Source organism: Brachycentrus maculatus, unplaced genomic scaffold, assembly GCF_059751285.1.
Source record: "Brachycentrus maculatus isolate JH-2025_06_01 unplaced genomic scaffold, ASM5975128v1 h1tg000303l, whole genome shotgun sequence".
In the NCBI taxonomy this organism is placed as follows: domain Eukaryota; kingdom Metazoa; phylum Arthropoda; class Insecta; order Trichoptera; family Brachycentridae; genus Brachycentrus; species Brachycentrus maculatus.
The window spans coordinates 1,280,001-1,305,642 of record NW_028281053.1 but is presented as its reverse complement, the minus strand read 5'-3'; the positions used below and the strand labels follow the sequence as shown (position 1 = coordinate 1,305,642).

General features: G+C 29.9%; 1 protein-coding gene across 4 annotated transcripts in view; it reads right to left on the bottom strand.

Annotated features, from left to right (window-relative positions):
- The window catches only part of LOC148304829 (diuretic hormone 45-like), a 171,463-nt gene that overhangs the window by 142,653 nt on the left and 3,168 nt on the right, over nt 1–25,642 (bottom strand). For 2 of the 4 annotated variants that reach the window (XM_088267689.1, XM_088267687.1), the window contains exon 1: nt 20,376–20,625. The exons of the other annotated variants lie outside the window; for them this stretch is intronic. The gene's annotated coding sequence lies outside the window, so the exon portion shown is untranslated. Of the gene's footprint in view, nt 1–20,375; nt 20,626–25,642 lie in introns of those variants that run through there. 4 annotated transcript variants of the gene reach the window in all.

The following is a 25,642-nucleotide window of genomic DNA, read 5'->3' as shown; positions in this document are numbered from 1 at the left end:
TAAGCAAGGTAAATAGTAAATGCACCTAACATCTAAAAGAAAATCTTACACAAACCCACCAATTATGTATTCCGACTCTTGTGTTGACCAAGCCCGAGTATTTGGCATACTTGATCATGCTAAGTTTTTCTCGATCTTCCTCTGCTTCATTCGCCTTGTATTATTTTTACTGTTCTTTCTTCACCCATTCGTTTCACATTCTCAAACCATCACAACACACATTTTTTAATTCTATCGACAATACCATTATCTCAGCCCTACATTCTTTCCTTATTAATCATCATTCGTACATCTATCATACATCGTTACGCAGAACATTTGCCTGAGAGATCGCAAAGACAACTGCATTTCGACTACTTACTTATTTTACCCTTCTTTTGCTACTCCATGTTTCACTTCCATACATTAAGGTTGGAACCAGGACACCGTTGTGTACTGCCAGTTCAGCTTTCGCTGATATGTTTTAATTTGCTATAACTGCTTTTACTGTGCGTGTGTTTATATATGCATATATATATATATATATATATATATATATATATATATATATATATATATATATATATATATATATATATATATATATATATATATATATATATATATATATATATATATATATATATATATATATATACACACACACACAAGCAGTGAAAGCAGTTAATGATATATAAATGCATATTTATATATCCCTTTATATTATATCAAAAATAAATTATATTTCCGCCTCCGTAGAGTAATGGTCAGCACGCTCGGCTACCGTTCTTGAGGTCCCGGGTTCGATTCCCAAGGGGGGTAAAATAAATAAAAGTGATTTTTCACTGTTACACATATTCAATATTACCCTGGACTGGTGTACCTGAAGCGGAGGGCTGATCACCTTTCCTTCATGTGTAAACGATCAAGATAACACTGCGTTTATACAATGCAGTGCCCTGTGCACCATTGGGGTGCGGATAAGGGTTTTATTATATAAATTATATAAACAACCATATATTTTTATAAGCCAGGGTTAATTTTTGTTTTTTTTTTGGCTTTTTTTAATGCAATACTCAATCAAATCAATAATTGCATGCACCACGAAATAGCAATAAGTAAAACGTCAATAAATGACAATCGAGTTGTAAAACCTGTTACAATTATATTAGTTTATTCTAACATCAAAGTAATGGTGCTCTAATGTGAAAGTAAACATTTGTTTTATGGCGGTACTTATCTGCCATAGAAACCCCCTTCAAATAAAGTGGTGGATACTTGTCATAAATTGCATGTCATATCGCGATGTTATTTCGTCATTCATCGCGAAATGATGCCACGCGAAATATATGGCATAAAAGTGTTACATCATGCAAGTTTTATGTATTACAATGTAACCACTGGAGCAGGGTATGTCGGAACGTGTTACCTTTATAGACTGTGGTGTCTCCACGATCCAAATAATTAATAAATATTTTCATTGACCCATGGGAAATGGAATTGGATAGAAATTAGTATGTCTAAGCTGTTTTTTGGGACTTTATTAGGGCATTTGAAACAAGTAATCGAAAAAATTACTACGAAAACTAAATATAATAAGACTTTATAAAATTAAACAACTTTGTTTTAACCACTTTTTATTGGTACACTTTTTCCAACCGGTTTCACAATCATATAATTTCTTTTGAACTAACGAGCCTTACAAAAGTTGATGGGCTTAATTATACATTCGACTCGAAAACATTCATTCTTCAGAGTTCTGGACGACTTCTTCAGCACAGTTGATGGCTATATTGAAAGCTTTCACGGCTACAAAAGGTGGAATTTTTTAATCTGGCATCAGCTGAACCGCAAAATATTTCGGATTAGTGTTTTGGATTTCGGAGCATTCGCATTAGCCAGCTGGTACTGTAAGTAGTAGGAATGCGGTGAATTTAATTTATACATGAGATTTGAAGAATATTACTGAATATTTGAAAACAAAAGAGCTTTAATTCTCCTCCAAATACAGACTGAACAACAGTTAAGGAAAATTTCATAAAATAAATCTTCAAATTGAAAATATATTTCATGAAAAATTCTTGCTTACACCGACAAAAATTTAAATGAAAAGAACGAAATAGATCGATTTGGTCCACGTCATCTTCCTACCCTATTTTTTTAACCTTGAATAAAATAAAATTAATTAAATAAGCATGGAAATATTTGAACCATCTTGTTCTACGAAAAATATATAAATATTAAAATGTCTCAACAAAGTATTGGAAACCGTACACATAATATGAAAATATAAAATACGTGTAATATAAAAATACAATAAGTAAACGTAACGCACGAAAAGGAATATAAAAACACGTCATACAAAAAACCGTACGAAAAACCAACACATTCCCACAAATATTTCACATATCGCTCACTCCTTTCAAGAACGTCATAAATAAAAAATCGTCAATTTTCAGTTGTGCGTGTTTTTGGAATGCCCAGAAAATGTACTATATCCCAGTAAAAGCGGCATCTTTTTAACTTAATATTTACCCGCTACAGGGCAGAAAATGTTGTTTTTGGATTTTGAAGAAAATGTATTGTTTAATTATTTTTTTAAATATACTTAATATTTTTCAAATGCAGAAAAAACCTTCAAGTTTTACCTAAAAAGATCTGTTGCACAGTAAAAAGTTCAATAAGTGGCTTGATATTTTGTTTTAATACATTGCGTTATATTTTTAAGCTTTAAAAACGATCTCCTGAAAAATCAAGTTTTTGATTTATGACGTTCCTGAAAGGAGTAAGCGTTATATTCTGTTACTTTTATTATTTTTTTCATCGTGTTAATTTTGTTTCACATTTTTTCTTCGTACATTCTTAGATCCCTTTATTTCAAAGTCATACAAAAACACCTTTCATCTCGACATTGCCCTTTTAACAATTACGTTTACATTTGTTAATTTGTAATGAATAGAATTGGATGAGCATTTCTTTTTCAGAATAAAAAATCTAAAATACGATTAAGAAATAAATAAAAAGGCCGAACACATTAGACGTTTGGAAAAATAAAGGGCCCTCAACAAATTAGATTTCAGATACAGTTACGACTATTATTTTCTACCCTTCTTATTGAGACCTCAAGTAATTTATGTTTTTTTTAACTGTCCGTCTTCGTGGTGTAATGGTCAGCGTGTTTAGCTATCGTGCTGGAGGTCCCGGGTTCGATTCCCAGGGGGATGAAAATAAATATTATTGATTTTACACTGTGATATTTATTTAATATTACCCTGGACTGGTTCAGAAGCGCAAGAGTGATTACCTTGCTTTTATGTAAGTAATGATCAAGAAAACAAGTCACGCGTCAATTCGATGAAGTGCCCTATGCACCATTGGGTGTGGATAAGCGTTATAAGTAAGTATAAAGTAAGTATATGTTTGAATTGGAGGATAAGGTTTGTATATTTTTTTTACCTGATATCTTGATTCAATATTTCTTTTTACTTTCTAAAATTCTATTTGAGGTTCATTGTTTCAATAAAACTCTTTCATTATCATTCATCTTTAACTTTGTGTGTAGTGCCAACTAAAAAGTTTTTTTAAAACTGGTAATACACAATTTGAACTACAAATGATAAGAAGAGTGTTATATTACCATACCACAAAGTTCACAATGTTTTTACAAAATACATTGATATAATTTTGACGTTTCTCATCCTGAATATTTATTAAGATTTTACCAAAGCGACTCTTACAAATTATAAACTAATAATCACGGTTAAAATTAAATAAAAAATCAACGAATGGATTTACAACAACGCAATTCATAACCAGTTCAAAACTTTTGTATATCTTATTATTATATCAAACAAATTAACCAATAAATAACTTGGTAAGTACTTGCCTACTAAAACAACTAAGAAGGGACACCATTATTTAAGGTGGATAAAATATTTTGTGTAGCACAGTACACACGTCCGCAGGAATGACAAAATGTATTGGGTTCTTTTTACTTATTTTTAAATATATTTTTTGAAATAAAATTCTGATAAAACAAATAATTGAATAATAACAAAAAAAATTGATAATTCAATAATAATAATAATATAACCCTTATCCGCACCCCAATGGTGCATAGGGCACTGTGTCATATAAACGCAATGTTATCTTGATCGTTTACACATGAAGGAAAGGTGATCAGCCCTCCGTTCAGGTACCAGTCCATGGTAATATTGAATAAATGTTTACAGTGAAAAAATCATTTATATTTATTTTACCCCATTTGGGAATCGAACCCGGGACCTCCAGAACGGTAACCGAGCGTGCTGACCATTACACTACGGAGGTGGACAATTAAATACCAAGCAATAAATTCACAGACAGTAATAAAACACATATATTCATGAAACGAAGGTTTTTGCTAATAAAAAATTAAAAAGTTTCAACCGTTGATTAAGCAACATAAAGCACATTACCACTACCAGTTAACAAAGATTTTGATATTTTATACAAAATATACAAAAAAAATCCTGCATCCATTTTTCTTATGGGCATTATTTATTCTTTTATATTATTTTTTGACATCTCATCAAAGATGAAGAAGAATATTAAGTCTGGGCATTTACGGGGCTAACGACCGTCATAGGCTGGTTTAAGTGATCACTTTACACACGTGTAACATTCACCAATTCTACCCATTATTGACAACCACACTACTCAAATTCTTGGAAGTTCTATATATATGAACCAATTAAGAAACCTTGATCTCACCAATAGATGTCTCTAGTGAAGTTCTAGATATTCAAGAACAAGGTTTCTAAATTGGTTCAGATATATAGAACTTCCAAGAATTTGAGTAGTGTGGTTGTCAATAATGGGTAGAATTGGTGAATATTAAACGTGTGTAAAGTGATCACTTAAACCAGCCTATGACGGTCGTTAGCCCCGTAAATGCCCAAACTTTTATATTCTTCTTCATCTTTGATGAGATGTCAAAAAATAATATGAAAATAACTCCTGTAATTGGAGGTAATCCAGATTTTGTGAACAAGTATTTGGAAACACTCAAAATGTTGTAAATTTATTCTTTTTCCATTGCGCAATTTTCTAATTTACATGTAAAGTTCTTTCGTTGTTCCATAATTCATATATTTTCTATAAGATCAATATGAACTAATCTATAGCGAAAAATTTCTTAATCCTCAACTATCTCTGTTATGAGGGAAAATGTTTGAATTGAGATTTGTATCAAACCAAATAATTGATCAGTTTGGGTCTCAGATAGGGTGATGAAAATATGATTAAAATAATATTTTTACAACACCAGAACATCATTCATGCTAGAATAGATTAGTGAGCGTGATGAAGTGTAATCACAGATGCCGATGTTTCCAGTGGTTATCAACCAACGTTCCTAGTACATTCGAGTATTTTGGAAATATTTAAAATTAATATTCATCTTTTTAGCACTGATATATTTTACTTAGATCAAACATTAGAATTACTATATTTGGACTTTTGGACTAACAAAAGTTCGTTATTTATTTAAGTTTTACTTTAGAAATGCCACTAATTCTTAAAATCTATTGTGATACATGTTTCGATGCATTCATCATTTTCACTCACCATATCGCTCACTCCTTTCAAGAACGTCATAAATCAAAAAACGTGATTTTTCAGGAGAACGTTTTGAGAGTTTAAAAATATAACACAATGCATTAAAAATAAATATCAAGCCACTTATGGAACTTTTTACTGTGCAACAGATCTTTTTAGGTACAATCTGAAGGTTTTTTCTCCATTTGAAAAATATTTAGTATATTTAAAAAAATTATTAAACAAAACCTTTTATTCAAAATGCAAAAACAACACTTTCTGCACTGTAGCGGGTAAATATTAAGTTAAAAATATGCCTCTTTTGCTGGGATAAAGTACATTTTCTGGGCATTCCGAAAACATGCACAACTGAAAATTGACGATTTTTGATTTATGACGTTCTTGAAAGGAGTGAGCGATATGTGAAGCTAAGTCTAAATTTTAGACTTGTGCTCTTGGGACATTAAGGGTTGAAGGTAGTAGGAGTTGTTTCTTGTATTATCAGTGGGAACATAGACAACAGTGGTATTTACTAAGTAAAACTTAAATTTTAAAAAGAAAGATTTTACGACAAAGTGACTACGAATCAATTAAAGAAAATATTCGTTAGTTTTAATAGATTACATTAATTTTCATTTGAGTATTTTTGGCGTTTATGTATGAATTTAGAAGATGCAACAAAAGATGAAAAAAAATCATTTACAAAACAGATAGGTGTGGCTTTGTATTCTCTCTGCCTGTATAAATAAATTTTTACTCTTATTTTAATTTTTTTTAATAACTATTCTTTGTGGAACTACATTTTATAAAATAAATTAACAACTACTTTTCCAATTTTTTTTACATATATTTTATTTGACTAATGACTACGTTTTGTGGTTCCGATATCATCAGACTAATAGTGTCTTATTAAGTGCAGGTCTTATTTTACCTTGCCATCGTGCAATTAACTATCAAGATAACACTACGTCGATACGATGCAGTGCCCAATGCACCATTATGGGTTAAAAAATAATGAAACTTTTTTATTAATTTTTTTTTGGTCCCCAAATTTCAATAGATAATGTTATATGGTTGTTAAAATGTTTAGATTTTTAATTAAAATTGACTTAGTAAATACCACTATTTCTTAAAATTTACTGTGATACGTGTTTTGATGTATTCCGCATCGTTTTCAAACACCGTTTTCAAATAAGGTGTATAAAAATGGCGGAATGCATCGAAACACGTGTCACAGTTTATTTTAAGAAATTGTGGTATTTACTGAGTAAATTTTAATCAAAAATGTATAAATTTTACCACAAAGTGACTGCCGAATCAATTAATGAAAAAATGTTTATGTCCGCTAGAACTAGTGTTTTTACATTTTTTTAATAGTAATATTCCCATAAAAAAATATCTCACATTTTTTCTATGGGCTACTCGAATAATTCAACAGCTTATATGGTATACTCAAAGATAAGAAAGCAAAATAGGAGTGTAATCACAATGAAAGGTACTTCTTGCAACTATTGTATATCTCTATGTATTCGAAACTTGTTCAAAGAGGATGTCGACCTTTTTTTCATATTTACTTTGTGAAAAACCTTTGTGAAGAAACTTAGATACACAATCTCGTAAACATAATATGCGCGATTATCCAGCTAAAGAAAATCTTTGTATAATACACCAAGAAAAAAAAATACAAAAAAAGTTTATTTGCTCACGAGCATTTAAATGTATTGTTTCTTTACATTTTTTAATATTCAGCAAAAAAGAAAAAAAAAATTATATGTTTTATAATTTTTCAACAAAAATGGCTGTTGTGAACTTACATTTACAGTATCATGACATTTATGGTTAATGTACGTAGGAGTTCCAATTCTTTATGTTGAGTATTGTGGTTGTCAGTCGTGGGTAGAATGGTGAATGTTACACGTATGTAAAGTGATCACTCAAACACTCTGTTACTGATAATAAGCCCTGTTATTACCCATAATTCTATATTCTTCTTCATCTTTGTTGAGATATCAAAAATGTAAAAATACGAATGTTCGTTTGTTTCAAATCTCAAATCTCCTAAAGCTATCTACCTATTTCGTCTCAACGTATTTAAATACGAGCGAATATTTATAATGTATTTGTAGCATAACAATGAAGCTTTTACCTGTGACAGGTAAACATGACTTTTCAATGAAAAAAAAATATTAATCGATGGCAGCGCCTTCTGTTTAACGGAAAAGAAACACATGCATTACTTTACATTTTTCATGGCAAATACCATACTTCTTGATAGCTGCTGTCAATGTATAATTTTATTTATTACATTGTTGTGTCACTGATTTTTAATATTATCAATGGGTCACACGTATTTTTCAAACCCTTATCCGCACCCCGATGGTGCATAGGGCACTGCATCACATTTAAAATCACTATAAATATTTTATTATAACTTAATTATAATGTCAACCGGTTTCAAAGCTAACCGCTTATTTATCAAGATTTAATCAGTCTTGATAAAGAAGCGGTTAGCTTTGAAACCGGTAGACATTATACTTAAGTTATAATAAAAAAATTGTAGTGATTTTAAAACAAAGTAACATTTTAATTTTAAAATGGAAAATCACAAAGTAAGTGCTTCAAATATAAATTAAATTCCATATTAAATTGTCGGGTTATATGTATATTCAAAATTAAACACGGTCATTGGATTGAATTCTACTTTTATTTACATATATATGATAATATGTGACGCGTTTCGTCTTAATTATCAAATACTCAAGCTTCAGAACTCAAATTTCATTTTTTACATTTTTATACAGCAGTTATCAAACATTATTATATATATGTAAATAAAAGTAGAATTCAATCCAATAAACTTGTTACATTATTTCCTGCCTTTTATATGGAACCGTATTTTTTTTCGTTTGTGTTTTCTATCGAATAGACGTATTGTTATAGTCATCAAAATTTCATGGTTAGATTGTTAGCTTTCCTTTAGGATAAATCCCCAGGCATACCTCATGAATCCATACCTCGATTTCCTACTTAACGGTTTCGATTTTCCTCTTGCCAGGTGAAAAGTAGAAACGATGGAATTTTTGTGAAAACGATTTTCAGAAAAATATGAAGATTTACTGTAGGTGTCTTAGAAGAGTTAAAGTTGCCTTTGTAAAAAAGTAATAGGGAAATCGCGTTATTTATAGGACGTGCGATATGTCAACGGCTGGTTTGAATGGTCATTTTACATGCACTGTGCGAATTGAATTGATACACTCGTATAACGTGTTTTTCACCCTGTTACTTAAAATTTCGGAAGTATGATCATTGAAAAAAAATGTTACAAATATTCAACATATGTATCTAAAAAAATCTCAGACACTTTTCATAAAGTAGTCAGATAATTTGTAAAAAACTCAATTCAATCATAGACGGGGCTGAGAACTAGCTTGTGAAAGAAAGTAAATAATATTAATAATAATAATAAAACCCTTATCTGCACCCCAATGGTGCATAGGGCACTGCTTCATATAAACGCAGTGTTATTTTGATCGTTTACATATGAAGGAAAGGTGATCAGCCCTCCGCTTCAGGTACCAGTCCAGGGTATTATTAAATAAATATTAGAGTGAAAAAATCACTTATATTTATTTGACCCCCCCTGGGAATCGAACCCGGGACCTCCAGAACGGAAGCCGAGCGTGCTGACCATTACACTACGGAGGCGGACATAAATAATACAACATCGGAAGTTAATAATACAACATCCAATATTTCAGTAGTGTGGTTGTCATGGATAGAATTGGTTCTTTTTCATCTATGTTGAGATGTTAAAAAGAAAAAATAAATCCCAACTTGAACCAACTTTTTTGAAGTATTCGGACACACATAACGACTAGTTTCGGAAGCTTCAGATGCTTCCGAAACTCATCTTTAAAATAAATATAACTCAGGTGGTAAAAAACAAGACTTTTAATTTACAATTTTATCATGTCTTACAACAAAATGAATGCCAAAACAATAATTAAAACAAAATTTATATTTGAAGCACTAACTTTGTAACTTTCCATTTTATAATTAAAATGTAACTTTATTTAAATTTTTTGAAATTTTAAAACAAAGTTACATTTTAATTGTAATAATTAAAACACTCAGAATATTATTATGATATTGTTCAATCCTGAAAAAAATTACACAAATACTGAAATACTTCCCTGAAAATTTCGCTGTTGCAATTACCGCTATTTGGCTTAACGTACAGGTGTAATTATGAAATTACCTCGCCTATAAAAAGCCAAAAGGATAAAGCAGGTGTTCTAAGATAACTTTCATCTTTAATGGATTTTTAACATTTACAACACAAATAAGCACACACATAACCTTCTGTAAGGAAAATGTAAACTTGTGTGTTTGTTGAGAAAACTTGTAAAATACAATTTTTATGCGCTACCCTGTGAAAGCTTGTAGGTGTGGCTTAACGTACCCCTTTCTCTTACGTAGCGGGAGTATAATAAAATAACTTGTTTACGATGTTAATTTTTATATTACTTTATGATTACCTCGAAATCGATTTTATTCCGCCCTAAAATATTCACAGGGGTGAAAAGTATAGAACGTGGATCTTGTTAAGGAAGCTCACTCTTTCTTACAAATAACACAGACTGTTTCTTAAAGTAAAACGCTTCTACAGTTGTAAATTATTAGCTTATAACTCTTTTCAAAATTTATTTTTAAAAAGACAAACTTTTTATCGTTTGCACTTTTTTATAAATAAGAATTTTAAAATTGCATTTCTGACGGAAATATTAAAGGTTGAATTTATTTTTATTTGATGACTATTGATAAATAGAGAAATTATGGAACAGATACATGATTTCGTAAATATGGGTAGTATGTTCTCTAGGGATGGAAAGATTTAGATATAGTAAAGCACAGAGGCCAAAGAAGGATGAAAGTAGACTTAGTGCAGTTGAAATTCGATCCCTCAGACGAATGTGTAGTAAAACGATGTATAGTTGATAGTGAAATAAGGAAAGAATGCAAAGCTGAGATTAGCATTATCGAGTTAAGAAAGGTGTGCTGAGATGGTATGGACATGTGGAACGAATGAGGGAGGAAAAAACGGTAAATGAGGCGAATGTTGTTAGTTATAGAAGCAAAAGAAAACCGAGGAAAACTTTGCATGATCAGGTATGTCAAATACTTGAAAGCTGTCAGGTCAGGAGTCGGAATAATCGGCGTATATATATGAGAAGATTCACAAATGTAGAAAAAACTAAGAATATTTGCAAAAACGTGTGGCGTGCTATTCTTACTGCCAACCCCTGCGAAGAAGCAGTGAGATGGTTAGTTAATAATAAATAATAAAACCCATATCTGCAACCCAATGGTGCATAGGGCACTGCGTCATATAAACGCAGTGTTATCTTCATCGTTTACACATGAAGGAAAGGTGATCAGCCCTCCGCTTCGAGTACCAGTCCAGGGTATTATTGAATAAATATGACAGTGAAAAAATCACTTATATTTATTTTACCCCCCTTGGGAATCGTACCCGGGACCTCCAGAACGGTAGCCAAGCGTGCTGACCATTACACTACGGAGGCGGACAATAGGCGAAGGCGGAGATGGTTAGTTAGTTAGTTAAATCTGACAGATTTACAAAATGTCACGTCGCGAATCGCATTTACAGATCCATGTATATTTCACTATTTAATAAAACATGAAGGAATACTTATTGTAACTGCAGACAGTTGGTACAATTCCATTATGAATTGTTGTGTAATATATCTTAAATTAAACACGGTTATTGGATTGAATTCTACTTTTATTTACTAATGAGTATTTGATAATGTCTTAAAAAGACGAAACGCATCACATATTATCAAATATTATGTATGAAAATAAAAGTAGAATTTACCGTGTTTAATTTTGGATATAAAACCCAACAATAAAAGAGCATATTATAAATCCATACACCATAAACACAGGTGAACGTTATTTGTCGAGTTATTGGTTACATATGAATATTGCATGATTGTTGATTTTAGATTTGTGTTACGTCAACTTTCAACAAAATTGTAAATGTCACGTATACCATGAATAATTCCTTTTACGTTTAAAATAGAGAATTTTGTTGTTATTATGTACAAAACATAGTCTAAATTTGTTTTTGTTATAAATACACACACACACATATACATACATACATGTATACATATATATATATATATATATATATATATATATATATATATATATATATATATATATATATATATATATATATATATATTTATATATATATATATATATATATATATATATATATATATATATATATATATATATATATATTATATATATATATATATATATATATATATATATATATATATATATATATATATATATATATATATATATATATATATATATATATATATATATATATATTCGCCTTATAAATTTGTAAATTCTACATGTCCAAACCATCTCAACACACCTTTCTTAATTTTATCGATAATGCTTATCTCAGCTTTGCATTCCTTCCTTATTTCACTATTCTTACATCTATCATACATCGTTTTGTCGCACATTCTTCTGAGAAAGACCGAGAAAAACATGGCACGATCAGGTATGCCAAATACTTGAAAAGGGTCAGGTTAGGAGTCGTAACAATCGGCGGGTATGATGAGGAGATGCATGAACGTGGAAGAGGCGAAGAATGTTTGCAAGGACAGAGTGGTGTGGCGCTCTATTCTCTCTACCTACCCCTGCGGGGAAGCGGCATGATGATTAGTTTTTGTTTTTTTTTTTTTATACATATGTTTATATATATATATATATATATATATATATATGTATATATATATATATACATATATATATATATATATATATATATATATATATATATATATATATATATATATATATATATATATATATATATATATATATATACATGTATATATATATATATATATATATATATATATATATATATATATATATATATATATATATATATATATATATATATCCGCACTACAAAGTAGAAAAACACAAGTATGTATACCATAAAGTTTCTACTCGAATTTCATCCCCTTTCGAATTTTATTTCGAGATTAATTCCGAAATTTTGGTTGTGAATTTTGGTTACCTACCGAAAGTTATATTTGTACATATAACCATTGGAAGTTTAAGGGTCCACTGTTTTTCTGTTCAAACTCAAATCTACGTTGTGCGTAGAATGTAGGTACATAATACGATGTACAATACACTATATAACATGTTTTTCAAGAATTCACCTTATTTATACTAAGAAACAATTCATAACATTTCAATGTACGGCATATTTTCCGAAACAGGACTTATATCATATATCAGTTTGAAGCAAGGCTTTTTTCATGTAACGCGGCAGAATGGCGTTCCGGCACCTTTTATCACGGATGTACTATTTTTTTTATTTCAAAATCAATCAGCCGAAATAATGTTTGTTTTACTTACGTTATTACAATTTTTTTATATGATTCGTCATAATGATAAAAAATGGTATTGTTATTAACATTCTAATGATATATAAACATATATTTTTTTAGTAAAAAACTCAAAATGAACTGAGTTCCGCGCCTTTTTTGTTTTAAAAAAAGCCCTAGATTGAAATGATGTTTTAGAAGTATTTTATGTGAAAATAATAGGAAAAACAATATTATGTTCAACATCAAATCAATCTTAATAAATTACTCATTTTATTACCCTTGTCCGCACCCAATGGTGCATAGGTCACTGCATCATATCGACCCAGTGTTATATTAATCGTTAATTGCACGAAGGCAAGGTGATCAGCCTCGCGTTTCAGGTCCATGGTGATTAAATAAATGCGAAACCATTTCATCTATCTACATCTAAATAAATTTATCACCGATTGCTTAGAAATTTTGACACAAGGTTACAATTAAATACTCTCGTATTTGTATGTACAACTGTGATAGTTGTTTAAAACCCTTATCAGCTTGTTGAAACCAGTCTAATGATCTCGGTAACTACTAAATCCGGTCACTTGTCAGTAAAATAAAAGCGGAAAAAAGTATGTTATTGTTTTTTTATTGTATAATTTCATAAATCACATCTTTTGCTCATAAAGTATTGGATTTACACAGCATTGAATGTTTATTCATAAATTTATAACTACAGAATGGTGTAATTTTCAATTTTATACTTAATAATTACTTAACAGTTACTTAACAGCATTTCGTTCATACCCTTATTTAATGAGCACTGTGTAATTTAATGTAACAAGATGAAAAACAAATGTAAAGATTTAATGCGCATTTTCCTGAATACAGTGGAAATTCGCATTACGAACAAAACAGAATGTGAAAATGCTACTTTAACGAGCGATATTTCGTGTAACGAGTGACGTAGAAAGGCTTCCATTCGAAAATTGTGTCGTTAGCCGATACGTGGGACTAGAACTGTACACTTATCCGCCTCAACGGTCTAATGGTTGGCGTGTTTAGATACCGTGCCGGAGGTCCTGGGTTCGATTCTCAGGGAGGGGTGAATATAAATATTAGTGATTTTAAACTCTTATATTTATTGTATTTTACCCTGGACTGGTCACCTTGCCTTGTGTAAGTAACGATCAAGATAACACTGGGTCAATACGATGCAGTGCCCTATGCACTATTGGATACAGATAAGGGTTTAAAAAGAAGAACTGTAAAACAACGATATTGATGAGCTTGTGGGAGAGCACAGTCATTTATGACCACCGGAAACAATATGGAATTAATTGTATAATGTTTCACAGCAAGAAGTTATGGAGGAGAGTTTGCCAGTGGAAGAAAAGTAGTAGCAAAATAACATTTTCTGACGTAATAAGAGAAATGCTAAAGCATAGGAAACTATTGCATTGAACGTTGAGAGGCATTACCCTAATATGAGATGGCTATGCGATAAATTTATTCGATCATAACGCCGTGTAACGTATTCACCAAATTTGTAAGCAAAGGCAAAATAAATCGCATTTTCGGCCATGTAATATTTAATTACGTATTTTAAACAATTTTCTTTCATATGTTGCTTAGTCCGCCTCCGTAGTGTAATGGTCAGCACGCTCGGCTACCGTTCTGGAGGTCCCGGGTTCGATACCCAGGGAGGGGGCAAATAAATATAAGTGATTTTTTCACTGTAATATTTATTCAATATTACCCTGGACTGGTACCTGAAGCGGAGGGCTGTTCACCTTTCCTTCGTGTGTTAACGATCAAAATAACACTGTGTTTATATAATGTAGTGCCCTATGCACCATTGGGGTGCAGATAAGGGTTTCATTTATTTATTATATTTCTTGAATGTTTTTGGTATCGCAAGGGAAGGGTAATTAACTATAGCCAAACTATGAGTATTTTAATGTTTAAGAATTAGTACATAAACCCTGAAGATGACAATGTTCTTGTCGAAACCAGTTGGAAAAAGTGTACCAATAAAAGTGGTTAAAACAACGTTGTTTTATTTTATAAAGTTTCTTCCATATAATTTTATGAATACGTATAAATATTATAAAATGTCCCCTCAGCGCGGGTGACAACACAAAGTGAGGGCATGTTATTGGAAAATATAATTATGAGTAAATAAAAATAATTCAATAAATAATGTGTCTCTAGACTGTTTCCAATTAAACAATCATCAATTGTTTGTCGAAATTTCCCTAATGTTAACCAGTGATTTCGATCATTTTCTTTGTTTTTTTGAAAACTTTCAATTCCAGATTGATCTCTCCTTAAGTTTGTAATTTAATTGGAATAAATATTTTGAAAAGTTGTATTTTTTCGGTATGGAACCCTTTAAATTGTATTTTACATTTATATTTTATTATGTGAGAAAAAAATATTCGTTTGACGAGTGTTTCACACAACGAGTATTATTCTGAAACGAACCGTTTTCGTTAAAAGAGGTTCCACCGTATATAAAAATTCCTACCACGGTACAATCTCCGACGTTTTAGTATTCCATACGACATTCTGATCCGTATTTTCCTTAGCAGAATACGTATGTAAATAGATATTATCAGTATTCTCTCCATTATTCACGATGAGTTTTTGATATCTGGTGATGTTTTTGAAAAACAAACTTGCGTGACCTTTATTCATTCCAAATTTCCATAATATGATTATATTTTACTTTATTTTACTTTCTTCAATCTTTGTCTCTTTGCAATATATATTTTTCTACTGTATGACAAAGGTTTGAAATACAGATATGTTATATTCGCGGGTATTAAGACAGGCGCCGTGGGTAGATGCTCAACCAATTTGATTCCCGCCAAGTAAAAATTAAATTAAAAAAAGATTTATTTTTCATTGGTCTGGGTATTTGTGATGTATTTTTCACTTAACCTTCCATATCCTCACTATCCTACCTACAGATAACCCTCTAAACGTAGAAGGGGCTTTGCGGGTATTTCCTTTTTTTTTAAGTACATATTATAAATGAAACGGATATCCAATGACTATCCGGTATTAATCCTATCCGGCCTTGTTTTACTATCACTCCAAATACTTGATACTAGTGAAACCGTTTCTTCTGAGAATTTTTCTTATATGTAATATAAAATTACTGAAGACTTTTTATTTCCAAAAACGGTCTTATTTTGGTGTGTAGAAAATCAACATTTTTTTCCTCAAATATTGACCGATTTTTATATCGTTTTCTAATATTAGAGTAAAATATTCAAACCACTCAAATAAAAAAGTATTTTGTAAAATAAAACATACTTAGCAGAGAACTTTATGAAATGTATGTGAAATTCTTTCCAAATTATTTTACACATAATGAGACGCTTAGACGCGTCGCTCACTCCTTTCAACAACGTCAAATATCAAAAATCATCAATTTTCAGCTGTGCGTTTTTTTACAATGCCCAGAAAATGTATCCCAGCAAAAGCGGCATATTTTTAACAAAATATTTACCCGCTACAGGGAGAAAGTGTTGTTTTTGCATTTTGAAGAAAAGGTATTGTTTAATTATTCCTTTAAATGTAACAAATGTTTTTTAAATGGAGAAAAAACCTTCAGGTTTTACCTAAAAAGATCTGTTGCACAGTTAAAATTTCAATAAGTGGCTTGATATTTATTTTTAATACATTTCGTTATATTTTTAAACTTTAAAAACGATCTCCTGAAAAATCAAGTTTTTTGAAATATGACGTTGTTGAAAGAAGTGAGCGACATGATATATAATTTTTGTTTACTTTTTTTTTACTGATATATAAATCCGGCATTTTATACAAAAAAAGATCGCGCCAACTGCTCTATGAGAATAAACGCAATATGAACAATGTTTTTTGTTGATTTGGCGTTAACTTTGTGGAATAACGTTTCAATTTAAATATAAAAAATAAAACACTAGTCAAAGACCGTTTTTGAGTTAATTAATGTAAACACGACTAGTTTTGAGAACTACAGATGTTCTCATCATCACATGGAAATACAAACATTTCGTAAGTTAGCTGGAAGAGCGTCGATACGTACCCACATAAAATTTGTAATATATTTTTATTTTAAGGAGATATCTGATTTCAACCCCTATTAGAGTAGGTATTATAGTAAAGGGGATGATTTACAAAGAACAAATAAAAAATATTCAAACGCAATAAAAACAATTGATTTGTTCCCTTTCAGACTCTATCCATATCCAAGGGGTGGACAAGGCATCGCATCAAATAGCTGCAGTGTTAACTTGTAGTTGGTTATCTAAAGTCCTGCCCTCGTATGTTTTTTATAATACATATTTTTTATTAATTATAAAAATAATAAAAAATATCAAAAATAATGTTTTGCCTTGTTTGGGCATTATCAAACTACTGTTTAAAAAATGCACTTGTTTTTTTACCACTTAAGTTTATTTTACTATGATAACTTGTTTCGGAAGCTATGCTTCCATCTTCAGGTCTAAATGTAAACTAAAATATAATAAATAATTATCTGTTCTACGAATTCAAGTGGTAAAAAACAAGTGTTTTTCTTTTACAACTTCATCATGTCTTACCACAAAATGAATGCCGAAACAATAAATAAAAACTGGCATATTTTTTAAAAATATTTTCAAATAAAATATTCAACTTCAGAGACCCTAAAAATCAGTGTTGAATTTTGATATTTAAATTCTACGTTTTATTTCCTTACATTATTTTTTTTTCTTATATGCCTGCTGACAGGCTTATAAAATTCAGACTTAGCTAGTTATACCATAAAAAAATTGCGCATTTTTGTTGAATTATACACGTAGGGTAAACTCCCCCAAACTGTCTCTCAAGCCTGTAACAATAATAAGATACGAAGGGAAATTGGGTGTTTGAAATGTTGTTTGGAAGAAAAATGAAGATAAGAATGACGGAAAGAAAATGGAAAAAATGACATTATGTTTAACAAATCAAACGGTAAAATAAACACGATTGTGACGGATGGAGTTGGGGATACTCTTTCGTTTATGATACGGCTTTTAAAATATGTATTTCAAAATAACAATGAAAATATGTTAAAGATGATAAGATTTTAAAGAGCCAAAAAACCTTTGTGTTATAAAATTTAAAACAATTATTTGTTTATGAACAAATGAAACTTTATAAATAAAAATATAAATCGTTTGTTCAAAATCTTAAATCATTCAATCTTTCTCGAAAAAAAACTACTTGCATACCAACTCGTAAATCGTAGAAGTGTAATTTATTAAGTAACATATACATTAAATGTATACATTTTTAAAACTTATTTATATTATTTTAAGAAGAAACCGTAAAAACCGTCTAAAATTTGGAATTAGCTTCACATACGGTGTTTGAAAATGTTGCGGAATGCATCGAAACACGTGTCACAAAAGATTTTAAGAAAAAATGGTAATTTTAGATAAAAATGAATACTTTATCACAGAATTTATTTTCATCAATTGATTCGGCAGCCACTTTAATATAATTTATTTTTGAACAACAAACTTTGTGAGTTTTCATTTTATAATTAAATTGTAACTTTGTTTTAAAATCACTATAAATATTTTATTATAACTTAATTATAATGTCGACTAGTTTCGAAGCAAACCGCTTTATTATCAAGACTGATCAATACTAATCAGTCTTGATAAAGAAGCGGTTAGCTTCGAAACCGGTAGACATAATTAAGTTATAATAAAATATTTAAAGTGATTTTAAAACAAAGTTACATATTAATTATTATTGATAATCAGTAGTGGGCAGCATGGTAAACGTTATACGGATGTACGATTACATAATGATTGAGCCACCAATGCCAGGTCATAAGTTCTGAAATCCTCAAACTTCCATGGTTCTTCGTATAAAAACTATAGATCCCTCGTCGCAGTTTAAACACCTTTAATATCTTTATATATCATTCGTAGAGAGAAAAATCCAGTGCCAGAATATATATTAAAACTCAACGATATAAAATCTGTGGATAAACTTAACATTTAATTTGAATACGTAATATTTCTGAAAATAAAATAATTCAATTTCGATTTTCAATAAGTTTGATTTATGAATAAAATGCATAACTGAATGCAATGCTTCATTCTTTTTATAATAATTGTTTTTTTTTTTGTTTAAATAATTTCACATCGAGCTAAAAACAAAGTTTTAATAAGAACAAAACTATTCATGAATTTAAAATCAAAATTATGCTTTGATCTTTAAAAAAATTCAAAAAAATGTTTTTTTTTAAGAATAAAGCCTTAGTATTTTTGAGATAATTATCAGGGTAAAATTTAACTTTAAGCTGAATGTGAAATATTTTACTTAAACATTGTTTAAATATTTATTTTAAAAAAAAAGTATTTCATTCAGTTGTTTTAACATAATAATTTTTATAGGTCTAATTAAAAGTCATAAATTTTCTTTTCAAAGATCAATAACTTTGAAGAGTAAAATTTTAGATTTTTATTCGTTGTAGGGAAATTAAATTAAATTGAATAATCACGGTAATATTTTTATTGAGTTATGTATCGTAATCGTGTGAAGCGTAAATAGTGTTGTTAAAAAACAGTTATTTAATAAAATAAAGGTTCGTTTATAATCTAAAAAATAGTACATACTACTAATCAGTCCGTAATCAGTAATTTAAAGATTGAAAAACTACATATCGCTCACTCCTTTCAAGAACGTCATAAATCAAAATTCGTCAATTTTCAGTTGTGCATGTTTTCGGAATACCCAAAAAATGTACTATATCCCAGCAAAAGCGGCATATTTTAAACATAATAATTACCCGCTACAGGGCAGAAAATGTTGTTTTTGCATTTTGAAGAAAAGGTATTGTTTAATTATTTTTTCTAAATACAATAAATATTTGTCAAATGGAGAAAAAACCTTCAAGTTTCATCTCAAAAGATCTTTGCACAGTAAAAAGTTTAATAAGTGGCTTGATATTTATTTTTAATACATTGCATTATATTTTTAAACTTTGAAAACGTTCTCCTGAAAAATCATGTTTTTTGATTTATGATGTTCTTGAAAGGAGTGAGCGATATGAGACTTTTCCTTTGAATATAATCGATATAATTTAGGATTTTAGTTTTAGTTAAATATTGAAATCTTTAATTTAAATGATTATAAAACAAAATCTTTTTTACTTTAAAATTTATAAAATTAACATTGATATAAAGGTTTTATTTTATTTTGAAAATAACTCCTGTAAAAATTCGACAAAAAAAATCAAAGACATTTCTTAATTACTTGGCACCTTGATTTATGTATTATCTCAAATATTCCTAAAAAAATCCCTTAACACTAAATGAAAAAAAAAACTTGACAAACTTTACTTACCGATTTGATGTGACAGAAAACTTCTCTTCGTTCAAATGGAATCGAAAAAACAGCAAATATCAAGATCAAATAGACTTATGAAACTTTAAAACTGCAATGCAAAAAAATTAAACTAAATAAGAAATAAAAATTCTATATCTCGGGAATTTTTAATCAAGTTGAAACTGGTGGATTTTATTTGAATGTGGAAGCCGGGACTTCCGTCGGAAGTGACGCGTTCTATCCGCTAGTGGTAGTGTTTAGTCCGCGCGCTTATCCAGGCTTCGCTTTATTGGAAGGTTCTGTCGCGAGACGAGCGTTTTATACGCTACTCGAGCACTGAAAATCACGCAGGGGTGCCAACCGCCCTGTGCCCGTGATAAGTTTTTAAATATATATACCTGTTTATTTTATAAATTAAAAAAAAAACAGCCGCTGCATGTTTGAAACCTCTATTGCGCAGAATGAATAAAGCTTCCCTAGTAAATGCAAATATAAAAGTGCAAATTGATATGTATGTTATTTTTTGATTATTATTGATTCCATCACTGGATTTTTCACCCTACTGCTAATGTATCAACACTTGATCCAAATTCCTCATCTATCAAATTGTTAACCAACATATGAAAAAACCAGCAGTGCAAATCGCTCACTCCTTTCAACAACGTCATATATCAAAAACTGTCAATTTTCAGTTGTGCATGTTTTCGGAATGCCCAGAAAATGTACTATATCCCAGCAAAAGCGGAATATTTTTAACTTAATATTATATTTACCCGCCACAGGGCAGAAAACGTTATTTTTGCATTTTGAAGAAAAGGTATTGTTTAAATATTTTTTTTAAAATAAACTTTTTATTTTTAAAATGAAAAAAAAAAACATTTAGGTTTTACCTAAAAAGATCTGTTGCACTATACAAAGTTCAATAAATGGCTTGATATTTATTATCAATACATTTTATTATATTTTTTAACTTTAAAAATGATCTCCTGAAAAATCTATTTTTTTGATATTTTACGTTGTTAAAAGGAGTGCGCGATATGTTCAATAATGGGTATAATGGTGAACGTTACATAAGGGTAAAATAAAATAAAATAATCACGGAAGCCAGCCAAATTTTAGGTCGTAATCCCTAGAATACTTAGACTTCCATATCTTTTCGAATAAAAATGATAGACGCTTTGTCTCAGTTGAAATATCACCTATCATATGAATTAATTATTTTTAAATAAATAGTACCATGTCCCAAGTACCCTAACTGCATATAAGAAAATTTTACATCGGGGCTACTGAAATAAAATTTGAAATCTCTCAATCATTTTCAAATTTGTTTCAATCTTTTATTTAGATTAAAAAAACCTTTAAAAAATTAAACAACTTTGTTTTAACAATTTTTTTTCCTTATCAGTACACTTTAACCTACATCTTACTTTGTCATCATCAGGGTTTATTAAATTCTAAAACATTCAAAATATAAAAATACTCATAACTAATCATATCCCCTTACCAAAAACATCCACACACAGTTTTTGGTAAGGGAATGTAAATAATTATAAGTATTTTAATATTTTTAATGTTTTAGAATTTAATAAACCCTGATAATGACAAGATTCTTGTCGAAACCGGTAGGTTAAAGTATGTAAATAATTTTTTTTAAGTGGTTAAAACAAAGTTTTTTTTAATTTTTTAAAGTTTATAAAATGTGCCACAACGTATCTGCGAAAACATTCATGAAATAAATAAAAAAACTTTTTAAAATTGCCTTAATAGCTATTTATTTGGGTAAATATATACACAAAATCAAATAGACTTCTTTGCGATGAAAAATAAAGATTTGGATAAACGACAGACGAATGTTTGGAAAAGACCGAGGTAAAAGATTTGACCCAAAGATTCATGGAACAAAAGTATATCTTGGCAAGTCATGTGGCCCGTATATCTGAGGATAGATAGACATTGCAGGGACTGGAGACCTAGAACAGGACGTAGAGACTTGGGTAGACCCTAGACAAGATGGTCCGATGACATATTTAAAGACTTGCGGGCCTGCACTGGAAGAGAGTCGCGTCCAACAGAGAACTATGGAAGTCAAAGGGGGAGGCCTTTGTTCAATACTGGACATAAAAAGTAGGCTGAAGTAAGTAAGAGAGAAAACACACCAAAAAAGTTTTTTCCTCCCCTGGTAATTGAACATGAGACCTTCAAACGATTCACGGTTGATTTACACTTATTCTCCTTCAAACCTTTATCCGCACCCCAATCGTGCATAGGGCACGCATTATATAAATACAGTGTTATCTTGATCGTTAACACATGAAGGAAAGGTAATCAGCCTTCCATTTCAGGTACCAGTCCAGGGTAATATTGAATAAATATTACACTTACATTCACAGTTATTGTTTATTTATTGATTTGGCGTTTAATTTGCATAATTCCATTTTAATCTATGTATTAATTTTAAACCAAACACAGATTTTTTGAGTCTACGAAGTTGTATTTTATTAACAAAAACACATAAAAAATTTATATTGTGACAATTGTTTCGCCTAGTTTTGGCATTTTCAAACGGATGTTTGAAAACAAACTATTTAGGCGAAACAATTGTGACAATAATAATTTTTTATGTGTTTTTGTTAATAAAATACAACTTAGTAGACTAAAAATCTGTGTTTGATTCAAAATTAATACATAAATTCACAGTAATTTTTTTATTTGATTTTTTTATAATCTAATTTCATAATTATTCATTCGTAAACAAAGTCTCGATGGTTTTATAAAAAGTCTATTAGTACGAGTTTTTTTATGAAGCTTTTCTTTTCCAAATCAGTCGTGTTTAATTTGGCTCAACCCTGTTTGTACCCTGTAGCTGTAATATATGGACGTTCCACAGGTATTCGCCTTCTCCACTGCGCATAGCCATGGTAACAGGGATGATTTTTCATAGAAAGAAAATGGTTTCGTGCGCACAGCGTAAAAAGGCGGGATGCTATTAGATTCGGTCATATAATTTTTTGAGAAAGTATAATTGTACTTTAATCAAGATGTTTGCCATGTTATTTAAACCATCAAAGCATTACCTTGCTTGTCAAAAAGGTTAATTGATATATTGAAGACAAGATTTCAATTGCTCTCATTACATTCAAATTTAAGTGGTTTTCAAATAATCATATGTTACAATGATTAAAGAAAACACTTGTTTTTTACCACTTGAGTTTTATTATAGACTACATGTATCATTGTTTCAAAATTCTTCACCTTTGCATTCCATTTTTCCTTTGTTTTCAAACTCCGCCCCTTGACTAACCCCTTCCCCTTACTTTCCCCTCTCCTTATTTATAGAACAATTTTATATTTTATATTTTAGTTATTATACAGACCTGAATGATGGAAGTTTAACTTCTGAAACATGTAGTCTATAATAAAACTCTAGTGGTAAAAAACAAGTGTTTTCTTTAATCATTGTAACATGTCTTACCACAAAGTTAATGCCGAAGCAATTAATAAAATAATCATATGTTATTTTATTTATTGTTTCGGCATTAACTTTGTGGTAAGACATGTTACAATGATTAAGGAAACACTTGTTTTTATACCACTTGAGTTTTATTAAAGACTACTAGTTTTGGAAGCTAAACTTCAATCGTCAGATCTGAATAATAACTAAAATATAAAATAAAAAATTGTTGTATAATTAAGAAGAGGAGTAAGTTAGGGAGAAGGGGGTTAGTCTAGGGGTGTAGTTTGAAAATAAAGGAAAAATGGAAAGAAAATTTTTTGAAACAATGTGTAACTCTTTAACTTTTTAAAATTAAATTAAATTAATGTAGACTGAATGTTAGTATTGAAGTGTTAAGATAAAAACAATCCTTACGGCCCTTAGATGCTGTCAAGACCAGAAGTCAAAAAAGCACAGCTTTCTTTTGCTTGTCTTTTAAATGTCGAGTTATTCGAATTTAAAAACTAAATAAATTACTGAGTTTTTATTTATTTGCAATGGAAAAATATAAAAAAAATATTTATTTTATTTTATTTAAATTACCAAATACTTAAAGTTAAAAATCTCATTTTAATTTTTTTTACTTTATACACATTACTAATCAATGTTAATTGTTTGAGCTGTGCTAAAATGCTGTGTTATCTTGATCGTTTACACATGAAGGAAGGTGATTAGCCCTTTGTTTCAAGTACCAGTCCAGGGTAATATTGAATAAATCGTGGGTATACTGGCAAGAAACGTTAATTATTATATAAAATCCCTGTTTGAATAATCCCTGTTCTTTGAAGCTTTTAGCCTGAATAAAATACACTAAGTAGTTTAAAATGACATTTTAAACTACTTAGTGTATATTATTTCTTGACATCTCCATGAAGAAGAATATGGAAGTCTGGGCATTTACGGGGCTGACGACCACCATAGGCTGGTTTGAGTGATCACTTTACACACGTGTAACATTCACCAATTCTACCCATTATTGACAATGGGTAGAATTGGTGAATGTTACACGTGTGTAAAGTGATCACTTAAACCAGCCTACGACGGTCGTCAGCTCCGTAAATGCCCAGGCTTCCATATTCTTCTTTATCTTTGATGAGATGTCAAAAAATAATATGAAAATAACTCCTGTGATTGGAGATAATCCAGATTTTGTGAACAAGTATTTGGACACACTCAATATGTTGTGCTTAGTGTATTTTGCCAGTTTATAGAACGTTGAAAATTTTATAATAAGTATATGATAACGTTTTTTGCCAGTGCCTACAAAATATTATGGTGGAAATATATTATACATACACAGCATATTTCATACGTTTTAAAATACCTTCGAATAGGTACTTAGATCATTAGTTCATAGTATCTCATTTTCCATGCGACTTCAGAACAACGTTTTACAACTTTCACAAAAATAACTACTTTACTAAAGTTGTCAGCTTAATTACTTCGTTTACCAATACAAGTTTCTTAAGAGTTTAGTTTCAAAACAACTTTTTTTTTGCCCGATGGCTCTTTAAGAACATTTTTTTTCTAAATACGAGCATATATTTCTGCCCAATTTAAAAACATCCACCAACTGGAAACAGTGATCTTCATCGCGTTATGTTTAAATATGCATTTTACTATCTTTCGTATTGTTTTCATAAAATATTTTTAATATCCTTTAATGACGGTAATATTTTTTCTTCGGTCTTTCCCTGTTCTTAATTCCATCTACATTCAGCTCATATTTACTTAACTATTATTTTTTCATTTATTCGTTCTTTATATCCAAACCATCTCAACACACCTTTCG